This window comes from Myotis myotis, unplaced genomic scaffold, assembly GCF_014108235.1.
Source record: "Myotis myotis isolate mMyoMyo1 unplaced genomic scaffold, mMyoMyo1.p scaffold_m19_p_2, whole genome shotgun sequence".
In the NCBI taxonomy this organism is placed as follows: Eukaryota; Metazoa; Chordata; class Mammalia; order Chiroptera; family Vespertilionidae; genus Myotis; species Myotis myotis.
Window position 1 is genome coordinate 54,035,099 of NW_023416324.1, and position 19,369 is coordinate 54,054,467.

The 19,369-nt window shown below is 39.7% G+C and overlaps 2 pseudogenes; both read left to right on the plus strand.

Moving 5' to 3' along the window:
• The first annotated feature begins 969 nt into the window (after positions 1-969).
• On the plus strand, positions 970-3,911 carry LOC118675529 (annotated as a pseudogene).
• A 4-nt stretch (positions 3,912-3,915) lies between these two features.
• Positions 3,916-19,369, plus strand: part of LOC118675530 — a 54,624-nt pseudogene continuing 39,170 nt past the window's right edge.

Sequence of the window (19,369 nt, forward strand, 5' to 3'; positions counted from 1 at the left end):
TCAAAGTCCCCCCCAAAATTACACTGACCTATAAGGACAAACCCAGATCATATATCCAGTACCATTTGGGGGCATCTGTTATAACTAAAAAGAAAATGTGATGTTTTGGTATAGAAATTATAATTTTATCTTGTCTGAGTTATGTAAATGCCTTTCAGGTATATGACTCATTGGTGGAGAGCAACTGATAAATGAGACATAAATAAAATCAGAAAACAATCTTTTTAATCTTACATACCATGATATGTAATGGTTTTTACATGTCATTTTTTCTATATGTAAAATGGGAGTTTGCAAACCCCTTATTTAAAGCAAGAGTTAGGCAGTAAACTACTTGAGATCAAGGACTAAGACTTTGTTCATTCATGTTACATAAACAAGTGAATGAACTGATAAAAGAATGCAAATTCTGTGTTAGACTATGACCAGAATAGTTGCTATAAGTTCCACTCACCTATAAGTTCCCAGCATTTGACCAAGTATATGGCATGTAGTAGCCCAACAAGGTTTTGTCATATTGACTCTCTGACCCTCTCTTCCTGAAAGCTTGGGTAAGAGGGCTTGAATAACCATTTTTTCACAGGGAGTATCAAGGAAAATAATGTGTATGAAATGTTTAAAACCATTTCAAAGTGGCTTTAAGCTGCCTTCTAGAATTAATGCTCCCCTACCCCCATTACAAGTAGCTAAAATAGTCAATTCCATTTATGGAAAAAATTGGGTGTGGCTCCATAAATAATCATACTTGGAGGACCAGCCTATATGTAGAGGTCTTATTTGAAAATGATGAATCTCTGGACTGAAGTCAGGGAACTTCCTAATGGGAGGACCACATTAGGGAAATTTCCTTCTTCAGTTAGTCCCTTTTCTAAGTGAATCTACATTTGAAGCTGCTGCTCCATCAGTGACTACAACAGCTGTTCTTCCCTTCCCTTTAAATTTCTCTGCTCTCTTGGAAGTCTACAGAGGATGCATGAGAAGCTTCTGCAGAAATTCAGGAGCACGAATGAGCAGAGCCAAGGTGAAGCACATTAAATACACAAGAAGGAGAGGGTTGGGGGTGGGGAAGTAGTACAGAACACCAAAGCATGAAAAGAAACAGTTGTACCACTGAATAAAAAAGAATCGCTATGACCAAGAAAGTCAAGGAAGAGGGCAGATGGAACAAATGGCCCCAAAAAACAAAGGAGGGAACACACAAAGGGTAGGAGAAAAGCAAGAGACCAAGTGTATTTATGTTTGGATGACTTTGACCCCAACCCCAGTAAGACAGCTGACAATAGATCGGACCTGCACAACTACACATGAAAAACTGATCTCAAATAAATAGAGGGCAAGGTGGGAACATACAAAAATAAACTAAAAAAGGAGAAAGTAAAAAATTGGAAAAAGAAAAATAAAGGGAAAATTAACTCATAAATAAAAATCAAAGAGAATACTTCCCAAACATCAATGATTGTAGAGTCACCATTTCTTTAAAAAGTTGGTTTTCAACAATTTCTTTTCCTAACTTCCCCTAGTCACCCAAATACCTATAAGCCCTGAAAGAGTTCTCAATTTGGAGCCAGAGGGGCCTATGGAAGCTCAGCAGTCATTTTTGCCATCTCTTCTATTGGATTTCTCTGAAATTTCCCACATATCTTAACGTGGGAGTGATGATTAAATCAAGGGATACTATAATCACCATTTTATCTCCAGGAGCCATAAATCCTAAGTTATGATTCTAGATCTTAGAACCAAAGATACAGGGCAGACACATACTAAGAGAAATTACTTGGCAGGTCTTGGTTATAAATTCATATGCTTTCACACATAAGCTTTTGTCACTTCAAATCTCAGGAGGAATGCCACTTATGAGCAATTTAAATTCCAGGAACTGTTCAGATTTCTAACACATTTGGTATATCCATCCAGGAGAAAATTACGGAGACATTAAAAATAGTATTCTCAGAGAATATTTAAACAAATGGGAAAGTATTCATGATACAGGTTTTTCTAAAAATGCTATTCAACTTTGTATGCCATATCATCCCAATTATTTAAAATACATAGGCATAAGTAGCTTCTTTAGAAAAATTAAATTAGGTCGATGTTGCATAATCCAAACAGTCTGTACTTCTCACTTGTAGCCCTCCCTGCGATGTTTATTAGTTATTCCATCAACAACACTAAATTGCTCATCTCCTGTACCTCAGTATGTCCAGTGCCCAGCACTGTGATTGATCCATACTACATACTCAATAAATGTTTGTTAAACAAATTAATGAAATAACAAATGAATAAAAAAAGACTGCAAAAAAACAGAAAAATGACTTAAAGTTGTTCTCTTAGTGATTTGATAGAAGTGATTTTAATTTTCTTTTAAAAAATCTATGTTAAAAAATCTAAAATTATTTCCTTGTGTAATTATAAAAAGTTAAAGTAAAAAAAAGTTATAGTAAAAGAAGTCAATCTCCAAAATGCACCTATCATATGAGATGCCTACAATAGGCAAATCAATAGAAAAGACAGATTAGTGGTTGGCTAGGGCAGGGGAATGGGAAGTGAATGCTAATCGAATTTCTTATCATGTTGAAATGTTCTAAAATTAAATTATAGTGATGGTTATACAATTCTATAAATATGCTAAAGACTATTGAAAAGTACATTTTAATTTTTTTGTTTGTTTTTGTTAATCCTGACCTTAGGATGTATTTCCATTGATTTTAGAGATAGTGTAAGGGAAAGAAAGAGAGAAACTTCGATGTGAGAGACACATTGATTGGTTGCCTCCCTCATATGCCCCAATTGGGCCAGGGATTGGACCTGCAACCCAGGTACGTGCCCTTGACTGGGAATTGAAACCAAGACCCTTCAGTTAGCAGGACGATGCTCTAACCACTGAGAACACCAGCCAGGGCTGAACTATACATTTTAAACAGAATTATATTAAATGTAAGTATGTCTCAATAATGCTGTCTAAGTTATTTTAGGTATTTTCAATATTAGTAAAATTTATTTTATTACGAGCTTTTAAATAATTTGAGGTATCAGTCTCGGGGTCTGTCAGCCATGCAGCCCCACCACCACCCAGGCAGGGGTGCAGAAAGGTGCCTAACAGGCCTTATGTAGTCCATAGGGTTCAGGTACTTCATGGAGGAAGCCTACCTCTCCTCTGGGCCTCATGCTGGGAAGCTGGTCGTGAGTAGATGTTACCAATCAAAACAGGACTTTGATTGCCCGGCCAGTGTTGCTCAGTGGTTGAGGATCAACCTATGAACCAGGAGCTCATAGTTTGATTCCAGGTCAGGACACATGCCTGGGTTGTAGGCTCAATCCCCTATTAATGATTATCCCTCATCATTGAAGTTTCTATCTCTTTCTCCCTCTCCCTCTCTGAAATCAATAAAAATGTATTTTAAAAAAAGAAAAAAACTTTTAAAAAATCAAATGTTTAAAAAAACAAACAGGGCTTTGGTTGATGGACCTTGCACTCAAGTAAGGAAACAGACTATACCTGTCAAAGGCATGCAGTTCACTGACTTTATCCTCAAGTGCTACACAGTGTCCACTAGAGGTATGTTCAATAAGCCTGGCAGAAGGCAGATATCAGTACAAAACAGGCAACCACGAAATAGGCCAAGAAGATTCTAGCCAGAGAAAAGAAAGCCAAAATGCATATTTCAGTCCTTTGAAAGCCATGAAGGCAAAGAAACTGAAAAGGCACTTCTGAAAGCTTCTCCTAAAAAAAAGCACCTGCTACTAAAGGTGCATCTGCAAAGATTCCAGCAAAAAAGGTGACCACTGCAGACAAGAAGGTTCCCACTCAGAAAGCTGCAGGCCAGAAGTCAGCACCTCCAAAAGCTTAAAGGGATCTGAAAATTCCAGCCCAGAAAGCACTTGTTCCAAAGGCATCTGGCAAGAAAGCATAAGAACATGAGGCTATTATAAAAGAATCAGTGACCTTTGAGGGATCAATGGGCCACTCCCGACTCTGCACAGAGGGCCCTGTACAGGTGGTGATGCTGGAGAATTATGCAAACATAACTTCCTTGGCGGCATTTCCATTTCCAAAACCAGATCTGATATTCCAGGTGGAGCAAGGGGAAGTACCATGGGACCTAGACACTGAGAGGTGAGAGGCCCCAAGAGGTTTTGGCACCAATGGTAAAACTAACACTGAGAATGAGGAGCAATCTCCAAAGCTGAACATTCCTAAAGAACCAGAGTCCTCCAGGCTCATAGCAGAGATGCAGCTGGGGGATGCCTCCCAGCACCCTCACTTTAAAAACAGCTTAGAGAAGCCACTGCTGTATGACACGACAGAGAAAAAAGATTTCACAGACTTCACAGTCCAGGATCACAAATTCTCCGCCATTGAAAGAGAAGGGATAGCCAGGAAATTGGAAGGAAACAATGGTGTCAGCACACATCTCACCACCCTGCCAGGCCCCCTACAAAATAGGTGTGTGATAAATGTGGTAAATGTGGCAGATACTTCAATCAGCCTTCATATCTTCACCCACATCAGGGAATTCACAACAAATGCAAGGAATATGGGAAAGCCTTCAGATATGACTCAAAACTGTTTAGGCACCAGAAAATCCACACTGGAGAAAAACCACATTCATGTCAGGAATGTGGACAAGCCTCCAGTCAGAATTCCCACCTCCTTTAGCATCAGAAACTCCATGATGGAGAGAAGCTCTATGAATGTAAGGACTGTGGGAAAATCTTCAGCTACAACTCAAAACCAGTGAAGTCACACCGAGGAGAAACCTTTTAAATGTAAGTACTGTGGAAGGGTATTCAGGTGTAGCTATGAGTGCATCATCCATGAGCAAGTTCACACTAGGGAGAAGCTCTATGAACATAAGAAGTATGGGAAAAGTTTCTGTTTTAATTCAGTCCTGATTCAGCATCAGAGAATTCACACTGGGGAGAAACCCTGTAAGTATAAGGAGTGCAGCAAGGCCTTTTGCTGGAGTTTAGTGTTTCTCCAGCACCAGAGGTTCCACCATGGGGGAAAATTCTACAAATGCAGTAAATGTTGGAAAACTTTCAGTTGTAGCTCCCACTTTATTATATATCAGATAATCCACACTGGGAAGAAATCTTAGGAATACGAGGAGTATGGGAAGATGTTCAATCAGAAAATAACCCTGGCTCAGCATCAGCGAGTTCACACTGGGGGGGGGGGGAATCTTGTGTGTAAGGTGTGTAAGAAAACCTTCATATTGAGCACAAGTTTCATTCATCATCAGAAGTTGCATACTGAGAAGAAATCCTCCCAGGGTCAGTCCTCTCCCCTCTGCCTTCCCATCCTGAGAGCTCTGACCAATCTTCACTTGCAGGGCTACTTCCCTGCCTCTCCTGGGCTGCAGCCTGGCTGGTCCCCATTCCTCTCTCCCCAGTGTTGAGTATCTGAGCCGTTACAGCATGACAGTGTGAGGGCATGAGGGTGTGACAACCATTTGCATATTAGCTCTTTATTATATAGGATACTTTATAGACAGTAAAATTCATTCTGTTAAAGAATACAGTTTGGGTGAGTTTTGACAAATGACTATAGTTATGTAAACAAGATATAGAAAATTTCGTTATCCCCTCAAATTCCCTTGGCACAGGGAGAAATTTAAATCATTGGTGGAATGTTTGGGATTTTTTCTTTATTTTCATTCATTGATAGGGTTTTTGCAATACACAAAATTTAGGAGAATAAAAGGCAAAAGACAAACTAATTTACCTAGCTGTAGTCAGAACTTCCAAAACATACAAAGATCCTTGATCCAGACTCATGCTAAGAAAAGCAGTCAATATGTGGAAAAGGACAATGGCTGTGGTTTCTTTGTCATATTTATGACACACATACATACATGGCTGACCATCTTCATTACTTGAGGGTCTGCTCCAGCAAAAGAAGAAGAATGAGGAAGATGTTGTGTCCAGAAAAACAGGGGTCCATTGTGGGAAAACACTGAAGAGTCAAGATGATAGTTGTGTAGCAAGCCTGGAATCCTGTGTCCTCACACCAAGGGGAGTTTGTGAAAAATAAGGGTATCATAAAGTCAAGTAGTGGAAAAGAGAAAGGCAATGAGGAATTTTTTTAAAGTTGTACAATAAAGGAAATGTAATCTTAGGTATAGCAATTGGCTCTGCAGTATGCAAGGGTTACACCACAGAGGGAAAAGGTCATTCTGGGTTGTTGGAAAAACTGATGGTAGAGAAATATTGTTGAGAAACATCTGACTACTGACTCTGCTTGCCCTGGTGTCCGCCTGATTCTGAGTTTAGTTCAGGGACAAAAAGGGCCCAGAATTTATGAATATTCCTTTACACAGAAGTGCATACATGTGTGTAAGTGTGTGTGTGAGTGTGTGTGTGTATGTGTGTAAATTCTTATTAGCTTACCTTCAGTATAAAAGTACGGCTCACAAAAGATGAGTTTCTCCGATATCCTCTGTGGGCAACACAAGCAGCAGCCGCCAGGGGTACACTGGCACCAAGTAAAGCCCTGCTGAAACCTGCTGCATATGCTCCTGCTCTCTATAATTGCCAATAAATTTTGTAAAAATTCACTACTTAGGAGAACCAAGATGGTGGCGTAAGGTACAGACCTGTGCATGCTGCCTCCCACAACAACACTGAAACTACCAACTATTAGACAAACAGGTATCATTCAGAAACATGGGAAAGCTGGCCCAGTGGAAGCTCTACAACTGGAAGGAAAGAAAGAAGAGCATTAAGACTGAGTAGGATGTACAGAGGCGCCAAGAACAGAGGTACGGAGTCGCGCACCAGGTGGGTTGCAACTGGATGCATGGTTTTTTTCAATCGGAAGGGGTTACAAACTCTCGAATCCACTGAGCTTGTTTGGGGTAGGATTCTGAGGTCCCAGACCCCTACGAGGAGAGGCGGGACAGCCTTGCAGCGGGTTGGAGAGCAAGGGTGTCTTTCTCGCGGAGCTGCTCGCGGCACTCAGGGACGCGGAGACGCTGAGCTGAGTCGTGGAGAGGCGAGGAGTCGCAGAGACGCCATTGCTCTTTGCTCCGCCCTGGTGATTCCCGGAGACACTGCCCTACTCAGTTTACATCCCCGCCCAAGCTGTGCCAGTGGCACAAAAGAACTTCCTGCGCTTTTGCAGCCTAACCCAACAAACTGTAGATTTCAACTCCTCGCATACATAAGGGACACACTCAAGAAGCAGAATCAGGTTCGGAGGAAGCCAGAGCCGGAACCGGCTGGGCCAGCGACATGGAACCGCTGTACCAGCAAAGGCACAAGCAGGTCCACCAGATCCAGTCTCACATGGGACGCTGGGAGACGGCAGACAAGCAGTCTGTGCACTTAGTAGAAAACGAAATCCAAGCAAGCATACCAGGTATTCAGCCACCAAGAACGCCTGGAGATTTTTTCCAGCAAGGAGCCTCCCAACAAAAGACAGAATGCCAAACTTCATGTTGACCAGTTAAAGTATGATGTCCAGCACCTGCAGACTGCTCTCAGAAACTTCCAGCATCGGTGATACGCAAGGGAGCAGCAGGAGAGACAGCGAGAGGAGCTTCTGACTCACACCTTCACCCCCAACATGGGATGTAGCGCCCCCTGAGAGGCTGTGACGGCCCCTGCAAGGCTGTGACGGCCCCTGCAAGGCTGAGAAGGCCCCTGGGAGGCTGAGACGGCCCCTGCAATGCTGAGACGGCCCCTGAGAGGCTGCGACGGCCCCTGCGAGGCTGTGCAGGCCCCTGGGAAGCCGAGAAAAATACATGATCTCACTCATTTATGGATAATAAAGACCACTATAAACTGATGAACAAAAATAGATACAGAGGCAGAGCAGCATTGAACAGACTGTCAAACTACAGTGGGAAGCCTGGGGAGGGTTGTGGGGGAGTAAGAGATCAACCAAAGGACTTGTATGCATGCATATAAGAATAACCAATGGACACAAGACACTGGGGGGTAGGGGAGGCCGGAGGAATGTCAAGGGGGGGAAAAAAGGAGACATATGTAATACTCTTTGTAATACTTTAAGAAATAAAACAAAATTAAATTTAAAAAAATTCACTACTTAAATCTTACATAAGCATATATAAGTGTTGCATTGAGTTTTCTCAGGGCATTTGTCATTTATATCAGTGATAATTTTGCATTCTTTGCATTTGTTTCAGATTTCTCTTGTTCTTACTCTTTTTTGCATAAAGATTAAGATAAATGGACATTAAATATATGTATGTTTGTAGAGTCTTAAGTATATAGTACATAACATCTTCCTAAGAAAACAATGAATGAAGATTACTCAGGCACATTGTAACGAATGAAATGGCCTTGTTGTTTTACAATTATTGTCAAATGTGAAAACAACTGTGTTTATCTCAATGAAAAAAAATTATCTTTATTTTGTTGAAAAGTATTACATATGCTCCCCCCCCCCCATTGACCTTTTCTAGCCCACCTCTGAGCCCCACCCCAGGCCTTCACCACCCTATTTTCTGTGTCCCTGGCTATGTATATATGCATACAAGTTCTTTGGTTGATCTCTAAAAATTCTGAACCCACAAACAGGCCTTCGGGGTTGTAAGCTCTGGATATATCCCTATTTTTTCCTTTCCTCATAACATTTTGACAAAAGGCAATAGAGACAAATTTAGCACAAAGTGTGAGACAACCCACATAGAATATATTTCTTGGCACATAAGTTAAGTTACCTTAAGTAAAAATCCTTCTGGATTTCCTACATTATTATTTGTACCCTTCCCCCAACACACACACACATCACACACACACACACACACACACACACACACACACAAAACTCTCAAAACTAAAATATAGGAAAAACTATTACATATTGGAATATATGCAGTATATTCCACAAACAATAAACTCATGATATTGAAAGCTATTACTTCTTTTTTCCTTTGGTTTACATGTCTCTGACCATCATCTCCTAAATTATATATTTGTATCAGGTAATAACTCTCCATTCACTCAGCTCTGAGTTATCTAAACATCTCATGATGCCTCTCATAAAACAAAATGGACAGACAGAGTTTTCTCTTAAGGAGAGAGACATCTCTTTGGATTGCTGAAAGAAAACTCCCTGGCCACCTGCCATTTTCCTTGAGAGACTAGGTAATCTCAAGGCAGTTAGTAAGAATACCAACAATTGAAGGTCACCATGCTAGCGGGACTGGCTCCATCTGAGGGAAAAGACACTGACAAGGCACAGTCGCTAAAATCATAAAGATCTGTTACTAAAGCATACCAGGCTGGACACAGAAAGCCATTTTTATCTATATTCTGAAACCAACTTTGAATTTCAATCTCTTAAGCAAAGACTTTTAGTTTTTAATACCACATAAAGTCTGATAAGTTATGAGCACTTGGGTATATGATTATACATAAAAGATAATAAAGTGATGAAATCCTCAAAATTGGAGTGAGCAGATCAATTCCAAACTCATAAACTTGCTCAATTTAAGAATACTTTTAAACTTCAAATTTTGAAATTTTGATGTTTGAGTTACCACATATACTAAATATGAGCCTTTCTATTACTAAAAGACTGAGAGGAGATGGATGGATGGATTGATGGATGGATGGATGGATGGATGGATAAAAATAGAAAGAAGAGGTGAGAAAAAGGAAGGAAGGAGGCATGGAGGGAGAGAGAAAATACTTAGTATTTCAACTTGTATTGATAAGCCACATACAAGAAGGCTGCTTATGACAGAAGATAATTTGGTTCTAAAAAACTAATAAAATAAAGTAGTTAAGACATAAGTTAAAATAGCACCATGATAAAGTAGGGAAGATTGTGTATTTTATATTAAACTTTAACACATTGTGAGCAAATTAAAAACAACAGTCGGGGAGGGGACGAATGTTAAGCTTACAATCTTTTTCAAATATGCATCATTTACTGAAAAGAAACCCTAACTACTATCCTATTTAAGACAGCACCATTGCCGAAACCGGTTTGGCTCAGTGGATGGAGCATCGGCCTGCGGACTGAAAGGTCCCAGGTTCGATTCCGGTCAAGGGCATGTACCTGGGTTGCGGGCATATCCCTAGTGGGAGATGTGCAGGAGGCGGCTGATCGATGTTTCTCTCTCATCGATGTTTCTGACTCTCTATCTCTCTACCTTCCTCTCTGTAAAAAATCAATAAAATATATTTAAAAAAAAAAGACAGCACCATTACATGTTCAAGTTCACTTGACAGGGAGAAGGGCCAAGGGTTTTAATATTACGACTCAGCAATATATTCTCAAGCTGAGTTTTCCTGACACAGGGTCACAGGGGTTGAAACACAATAATATCCAGCCCATTCAAAATGTGATATATGCACAGCAACAGCACTGCTTACCCTTACAAAAGGACATAAAAGATAAAGACATAAAAGTAGAGAGTAAGGGTAGCACCCAAATTTCAGACAACATGATAGGTACATTGAAAATGTTGCCTTGAATGTGTGGGAAAAGCAACCACATAATCATTCTTTTAAATACTATTCAGAGATAACCTAGTTTAAAATGCCAGCAAAACAAGAAAAAGTCTAAGAGCAGAGAAACAGTGTAACTTCTGGAACTACATAAGCATTGGGGTGATGTGGAGACAGAGCTGATGTAGGTATCAAGGGTCCCCTGTCATTCTTCATTCTATGAAGCTGGAGAAAATCACAACTTGTCCAAGTTTCATTTCCTCTCCTGAAACATGGATGCCTGCCTGACTAGCCTCTTGAGGTAGTCAACGAGCTAATACTTGTGAAAATGTTTTAAAAGCCATATAGTACTACAAAACATCAAGTACAATACTCAGAACTTAAGAATAGGTTAAGAGTAGGTGAGAACTTCCTGTATTGTAGATTCAGATCTCTCTTTTCTTTCCTGGTCTAGTATCTTTTGGGGGGAAAGTGATTCTGACATAGTTCCTTTCAAGAGTCTCCACAATCAACAACGTCCACCATTTAGAATGAGAAATGAGAAAAACCTAGATAAAACTAGTTGTAATTCAACCATGCTTCCCAAGATCACCATGTTTAAGGTTCTAAGTTGAGCTTAGCTGCAGAACTTGAGCCACACCTCCTCCTCCAGTGTGAGAATAGCTCACCATATTCCTCCTCCCACCCCATCATCACTCAGGCATTAGCTGGAGCTGGCAATAGTGGTGGGCTGACTCTAGCACAAGAATGTGTGGGGGATTCTCTCTCCAGTCTGGTCCTCTCCCTACTCACTAGTCTTATGTTCATATATCAGAACCTGTCCCCAAACAACCTGAAACTAAATATTCTACCTCCAGAACTTAAAAATGATTTCCTTATTCTGAACAAATAACTTTTGAGACAGAAGATAAAAAGAAGCAACAATATTTATTTCATTGATTTTAAATTGTACTTCCTTCACTTGTGGATGCCCTGGAGTCTGTTCATCTCTTACTCTGTTCTTCAAAGTGTGATTCATCAATATTGAGGGAAAATGGGGAGGGCTGCTTTTGAAAGTAGAAAGAGGGAAAGGTAATCAGCCCCTCTTCATTTGGTTCATCTTTAAGCCCTACAAACTCGTTAGCAGATGGTTATGATAACCCAATGCAAATATAAGTGCAAACTAGCACATATTGAGCACCTACTATGTGCCAAGACTTAAACTACATGTTTCTGTATATTGATATCATACAGCCAACCCCATTTACAGATGGTAAAAATAAGTAAGGACTACCTTGGTAACAATAAAAAAGATCCTAAATCATTGCCATAAACTCACTGGAGAGAAAATACTTCTTTTCCCATTGTTTTCTGTCTAGCAATGGCAAGTGCATAACAATAGTACTAGCAAGTGCCCTTCGGATAGCAGGGCACATGGATAAGACTCAGAAGACAGACAGGCCCAAGTTCAAATTCCTGTTCTGTTCCTTGGTCATATAATCTTGAACAATCAACTTTTACCATTTTCAGTATGCTAAATAAGCAATTATTTTATCAAAAACCCACAGCTTAAGACAAATAAGCTAGAAGAGGAAGATGTTGCTCTTATTATTTCCTATACATTTTTCTAGCCCAATGGTTCTCAAGTGAGAGCTATTTTGCCCCTCCCCCCACCCCACACCCCCACACCCAGGGACAAGTGCATTATTGATTGTCATGACTGGGATGGGAAGTGCTATGGCATCTGGAGGTAAAGGCCAGGGGTGCTGCTAAATCATACTACGATACACAGATAGCCCTCTATAAGAAGAATCATTTGAGCCAAAATGATAATAGTGCCAGTGTTTAGAAATCCTTCTCAAAGGGAATAAAATATTCAAAGTTGAAAGCAGATAAAGTTGTTGAATCCAATTTAACAGAACCATATTTTACTTATTTAACAGAAACACAAGCAGGACAGTATATGGAGAGAACAAAATGGTCATACACTTTGATCCAGTTACTTCACTTTCAGGAATTTACCCTTGTGAAATCATAAGAAATGCACTAATCTATAGTGCATTTATAAGAGAAAATTTAAAATAGCAAATAGTCTATTGTAGGTAGAATGATTATAGGAAAGGTGACTACACAAATTTGTGTTCCAAATGGGATAACTCTGGGGGTGCTTTAATAATTTTTCCAGGATAATAGTCATAAATAAGGACTTCCCTGGACAAACCAGGATATATGGTTCCCAGGTAGTGAAGGAATAGGGAAACAAAGTATGCTACAAACTCATTATGAAATGATATGCAGCCAGCAAAAATATTTTCAAGCATATTTAACTGAATGGTTAAGGAATTATATAATACTAGAGGCTCGGTGCACTAGGGACTCGGAGGGGAGGGGGGGGTCCCTCAGCCCGGCCTGTGCCTTCTCACAGTCTGGGACCCCTCGGGGGATGTCCACCTGCCGGCTTAGGCCCACTCCCCAGAGGATCGGGCCTAAGCTGGCAGTCAGACATCCCTCTGGCAGCCCAGGAGCCCTCGAGGGATGTCCACTTGCCAGCAGGGACCAGGCCTAAGCTGCAGTTGGACATCTTTAGTGCTTTTGAGAAGGCAGGAGAGGCTCCCGCCATCACTGCTGTGCTGGCAGCCATCAGCCTGGCTTGTGGCTGAGCAGAGCTCCCCCTGTGGGAGCGCACTGACCACCAGGAGGCAGCTCCTGCATTGAGCGTCTGCGTCTGCCCCCTGGTGGTCAGTGTGTGTCATAGTGACCAGTCATTCCCAGTTGTTCTGCTATTAGGGTCAATTTGCATATTACCTGTTTATTATATGCCTTGTGTATGGGTGGGGGCTGGCTGGTTTGCCCTGAAGGGTGTCCCAGATCAGGGTTGGGGTCCCGCTGGGGTGCCTGGCCAGCCTGGGTGAGGGACTGAAGGCTGTTTGCAGGCTGGCCACGGCCCCCAGCCACCCAAGCTCCCAGTGGAGGCTGGCTGGAAGCAGGTATCTGGGATTTATTTATCTTCTAGAATTGAAACTTTGTTGCCTTGAGCAGAGGTTACAGCCGGCCAGGGCAGACAGGAAGCTTGGCTTCCTCCATCGCCGGGGCAACCAAGCCTCCTGCTTGCTCCAGCTCCGTGTCTGCCAGCCGCCATCCTGGTTGGGTTAATTTGCATATAGTCGCTCTGATTGGCTGGTGGGCGTGGCTTGGGGCATAGCGAAGGTGCGGTCAATTTTCATGTATCTCTTTTATTAGATTAGCTGTAAAATGCTGAATATAAAATTTATAATATATATCAGATTTTATAATATATATCCTTATAGGCTTTGAAACAAATGGGAAAAAATACATCAAAGTATTAATTTCTAATCACAATGGAGAAACAGACCTGGGGAAACAGGAAAACAGAACAAATGCAGAAAAATTACACTAATCTCTCACTATTAGGCTAAACTATATGAAATTGCCATGATTCAATTTTATGCTACAAAAATACTTTCATATGAAATTGTTCCTGAATCCTTTTTGAGACAATAACTTAAAACCTCTCTGCTTTTGCATCAGGTATACCCATTCTTTAAATCCTGCCTTTAACATGCAAGTAAGAAAGAGCAATTGCTGCCTCTTTGGAAAATATGTATCACTAAGGATGCTGTGGGACTGTATGCTTGTGTCCCCGAAATTCACATGTTGAAACTCTAATCCCCAATGTGATGGTAGTTGGAAATGGAGCCTTTAAGAGGTAATTGGGTCATAAGAATGGAGCCCTCATGATGAGATTAGTCTGTCTGTCTGTATCATGTGAGGATATAGCTAAAAGGCAGCTATCTACAAAAAGCCAGTCAAGAAGCTGCTGACAAATTCTGAACTTCCCAATCTCCAGAAATGTAAGAAATACATATTTGTCCCTTAAGCCATCCAGTTTATGGTATTCTTGTTATAGAAGCCCTAATTGATTAAGATGAGGGATTTCCAAAGCCAGGAACAGCCATTCCTCCAAGCTCCACTTCACATAAGTATATTTCTTCAAAAATAAAAAATAAAAGTTTACTAGGTTGGGAAGTTTTTTTGCTAGGACTTCTACGCAATTTCTTGATGTTGTCCTTTGACCTAGTAAGAGCCAGATGTATCATACTTTCACACATAGATAGAAAGCCAAAAAATTGTTAAAAATGACCTACATTGGGAGATTTGGGAACAAAATACCGAAAGAAAAACAACTTAATCCTTTTTAGAAAGAGTTTCTAAGCCTAAGAATGAATTATTGGCTTTGGACAGCACTAATCCTAGAAGAAAGAATATCTGCTTCTACATGAGAATTCAAATTTCTCCATTTCTTTAGCACCTATTGATTGGCAACATGTCCAAGAACAATTTTACTTCTCTCATTTTAAATTGATTTCTCTTTTCAGCCAGACTGTGCTTTCTGAGAGCACTGAGGCAAAGAATTCATTTAATTTTATTTTTGTAATCAATGTTTACAAGAAAGTCTCAGTCAATGGAGTGCCCTTGCTATCCATTAGACACCATTCCGGGCTGTTCACTGACCTTTTGTGTCCCATGTAATATTGCAGCACTTTTAGTCTTACATGAAATGTTTTTGTCATTTTCCACCTTTGCTCTTTCTGTCATTTTTAAATGCCAAACGTCACTCTGTAATTTCTCAGTGTCTCTTTTGAACTTGACATGCATTATGTGCCTTCTGTGCCCTTAATTACTTTTTGCACTTTGGGGTTGATCCATGATGGTCTTTTCTAATCCTGCCATATTGATTGCTGTACAGCAAGCCTCCTCCCCTCTAAAACTGTCTTTAAATTACTTTCTTTCTTTCCAATGCTGAGAGCCATTAAATTATTTTTTTCTACCAGTCCTTTCCAGGAAATCTCAGGCTACTGATAGTTGTACAACTAACACCTATTCACTAGAATCATAATTACTTCTCTCAACATTAATTCTGTACTTAAGTGTGATAAAGAAACATACTGTATGTCAAGAGCAGAACATACATTTTCAGGAGAATATTTAGGAAGCAACAAAAACATAATAGTTTACATAGATACCAGAAAGAGGAAATAAAGGTTTCTTGAAGAATTATAAAATGGAAAATACTGAGGTAAAGAACCATATAAACAATCTTATAAAAAGTAGAGTAAAAAAACTTTAGTATCTATAAGCACAAGCTATTGAGAATGCCATCACTTGTCAAATACAGGCTACCATCTCGTCTTATGTAAACTTTTTCAAGAGTCTTCCCATTGGTCTCATTCTCCCCAGTATTATCTTCCTCCAACCCATTCTCCATAATGCTGCCAGAGTCATTAACCTAAAATGCATATCTAATCATTCCTTGGCTAGAGAGACTTTCTATGGCTTTCCATTCCATCTAAAATAAAACCCAAATGCTTATAAAACCCTACATGTCTGGCCTTTGCTTACTTTGTTAGCCTCATTTCCAGCCACTTCTCCTTCTTCCCAAATCTGTATGCTCCAAACAAAACATTCTTTATGAACTTTTTCAGGACTTTTGTATATGCTTTTCTCCCGGTGCAGAATGCACTTTCCTGCCCCATCTCTTCTTAGTCTACCCAAAGCCTACTCATCCTTCATGTAGATGCCTCTTCTTATACCTGACTCCTTAACTAAAAGTTAAGTACCCCCTTCTGTATATTACCACGCTTTGCTATATTTCTACTATCATAGCACACACTTATATTATCTTGTTTACAAATCTGCATCCCACTATAGTCAACAAGCAATATGATGGCAATGACAATGTTTATCTTTCCTTGCCCTGGTATTCCATCACCCAGCACAGAACCAGCACCTGATGATGTTCAAAAAATAATTTATTAAATGGATGTTGTACAAATATTTTGGGGGTCAGATTGTCTAGTAACCCAAGGCTTAATTTGAACCTCTAGATCCAATCCTTGTTGAAAATCTTTCCAGGATAAGTATTGGCAACCCTTAGCACGTATGTTAAATAAAGCTCATTAGCAAGTTACTTTTGACATGTGGGACAACTGCTGCCTCTTTTTTCTCTTCCCTACAACTATAAGGGCTTGTAGTTAATACAAGCTATCTATACTGTCCAAAATTCAGCAGCTGCTGTTCCCATAGCACCCATCTACTTCCCTTTGCCTGTGCAGAGGTAGTCTTTCAGATACTATAATCTCCCATGTCCAACTCCACTGAAGAGGCAGGGTTTCCTAGTAAACTGTATCTCTCACCACTATTAGCCTGACAGGGGCAGATCAAGCATCTTAACGCTCCTAAAGACTGCCAACCTCTATATAGTCTAAGATGAATCAATCTTAGTAAAATTAAAAAAATGAATTTATTTTAGATGACTTAGCAGCTTATAAGATCTTAAGATCATCATTTTATACATAGTGTCTGGGCTGTAGATTTCAAAGTTGAAGAAAAGTCTGTTGAAACTCTACTAATCCCCTCTAGAAGTTTCTGAAATCAAAGACTACTTTGTTCAATATATTCTGCTTGATTGAAACAAGGGGTGTTTTCCCCCTTCTCACCAAAATTTCTCCAGAAAGTACAGGAAATGCTCTCAACTGAGGATACAATAAAGAGAAATTAAATTGAAGAGATTTGAAAGATTTATATATCCAAGTTTACCCATTAAAGTAATATCATATTTTTCAAGTCAAAAATTCCTAAGAAAAATTATACTGATGCCATAAGTTGATCTAAGAGTACTTTTTTGATTTTACAAGAAATGACATTTTTTAAATATTAGGAAAAGGGAATAAAAAATAAAGCCTTTGAGCATTTGAAAGGACAGATCTAAATCAAAAATACTTTCCATTGTTTTACTAACAAAAATTTAAGAGTAATGTGGCTTACTGCCCTGCCCAAAATAAGGGTATCATGGAGAAAGTATTTTCATTCCTTTTACTAACTAAGAATAGTAAATACTGGTATACTGCTACCCCACCCCCCAAAAAAGTGAAATTTAATGTCAGGAATGCAAAAGAAAAACTATATGGTGAATATAAAAGGTGCTATCCAAAACACTGTTGGTAATTTATTGGTGAGTATAATTTAAAATCAAATGCTTTCTAGTTATAGAATGTGGAATAATCAACCTGCCAGCATCACAATGGGCCATGAATTTTTAAAAGGGGCATCGATGGAAATAAACTGTAGAAAAGCCATTTTGGACTGTCCTAAATCTGAAACAACCCTAGGCCCCACAGTATTTGTTCATTTGCTTCTTTTCATTTTTCACTATAAATTTGCTTACAGATATGTCTCATGACTGTTAATCACATTTTTTTTCTTTTTATTGTTTTATTGCTTAAAGTATTACAAAGAGTATTACATATGTCTCCTTTTTTTCCCCCACCCTTGACAATCCCCTGGCCTCCCCTACCCCCCAGTGTCTTATGTCCATTGGTTATGCTTATATGCATGCATACAAGTCCTTCGGTTGATCTCTTACCCGCCACCTCCTGCCCCCCAACCCTCTCCAGCCTTCCCGCTGTAGTTTGACAGTGTGTTCGAGGCAGCTCTGCCTCTGTATCTATTTTTGTTCATAAGTTTATAATGGTCTTTATTATCCAGAAATGAGTGAGATCATGTGGTATTTTTCCTTCATTGATTAGCTTATTTCACTTAGCATAATGCTCTCCAGTTCCATCCATGCTGTTGCAAATGGTAAGAGTTCCTTCTTTTTTATAGCAGCATAGTATTCCATCATGTAGATGTACCACCGTTTTCTAATCCATTCATCTACTGATGGGCACTTAGGCTATTACCAGATCTTACTATGGTGAATTATGCTGATATGAACATAGGGGTGCATATATCCTTTTTGATTGGTGTTTCTGGTTTCTTGGGATATATTCCTAGAAGTGGGATCACAGGGTCAAATGGGAGTTATATTTTTAGTTTTTTGAGGAGACTCCATACTGTCTTTCATAGTGGCTGTACCAGTCTGCATTCCCACCAGCAGTGCACGAGTGTTCCTTTTTCTCCGCATCCTCTCCAGCACTTCTCGTTTGTTGATTTGTTGATGATAGCCAGTCTGACAGGTGTGAGATGGTACCTCATTGTTGTTTTGATTTTCATCTCTCGGATGATTAGTGACTTTGAGCATGTTTTCATATGTCTCTTGGCTTTCTGAATGTCCTCTTTTGAAAGGAGTCTATTTAGGTCCTTTGCCCATTTTTTTGATTGGATTGTTTATCTTCCTTTTGTTAAGTTGTATGAGTTCCCTATAAATTTTGGAGATTAGGCCCTTATCAGATATGACATTGGCAAATATGTTCTCCCATGCAGTGGGCTTTCTTGTTGTTTTGTTGATGGTTTCTTTTGCTGTGCAGAAGCTTTTTATTTTGATGTAGTCTCATTTGTTTATTTTCTCTTTAGTTTCCAATGTCCTAGGAGCTGTATCAGTGAAGAAATTGCTTCGTCATATGTCTGAGATTTTGTTGCCTTTGGATTCTTCTAGTATTTTTATGGTTTCCCTTCGTACATTTAAGCCCTTTATCCATTTTGAGTTTATTTTTGTGTATGGTGTAAGTTGGTGGTCTAGTTTCATTTTCTTGCATATATCTGTCCAATTTTCCCAACACCATTTATTGAAGAGACTATCTTGACTCCATTGTATGTTCTTGCCTCCTTTGTCAAATATTAATTGAGCATATTGGTTTGGGCCGATTTCTGGGCTCTCTATTCTATTCCATTGATCTATATACCTATTCTTGTGCCAGTATCAGGCAGTTTTGAGAACAGTGGCTTTGTAATACAGCTTGATATCTGGTTTTGAGATCCCACCTACTTTGTTCTTTCTCAGAATCACTGCAGCTATTCGGGGTCGTTTTTTTATTCCAGATGAATTTTTGGAGAGTTCTTTCTAGGTCTGTGAAGTATGCCGTTGGTATTTTAATGGGAAGTGCGTTGAATTTATAGATTGCTTTGGGTAGTATGGACATTTTAATGATGTTGAGTCTACCAATCC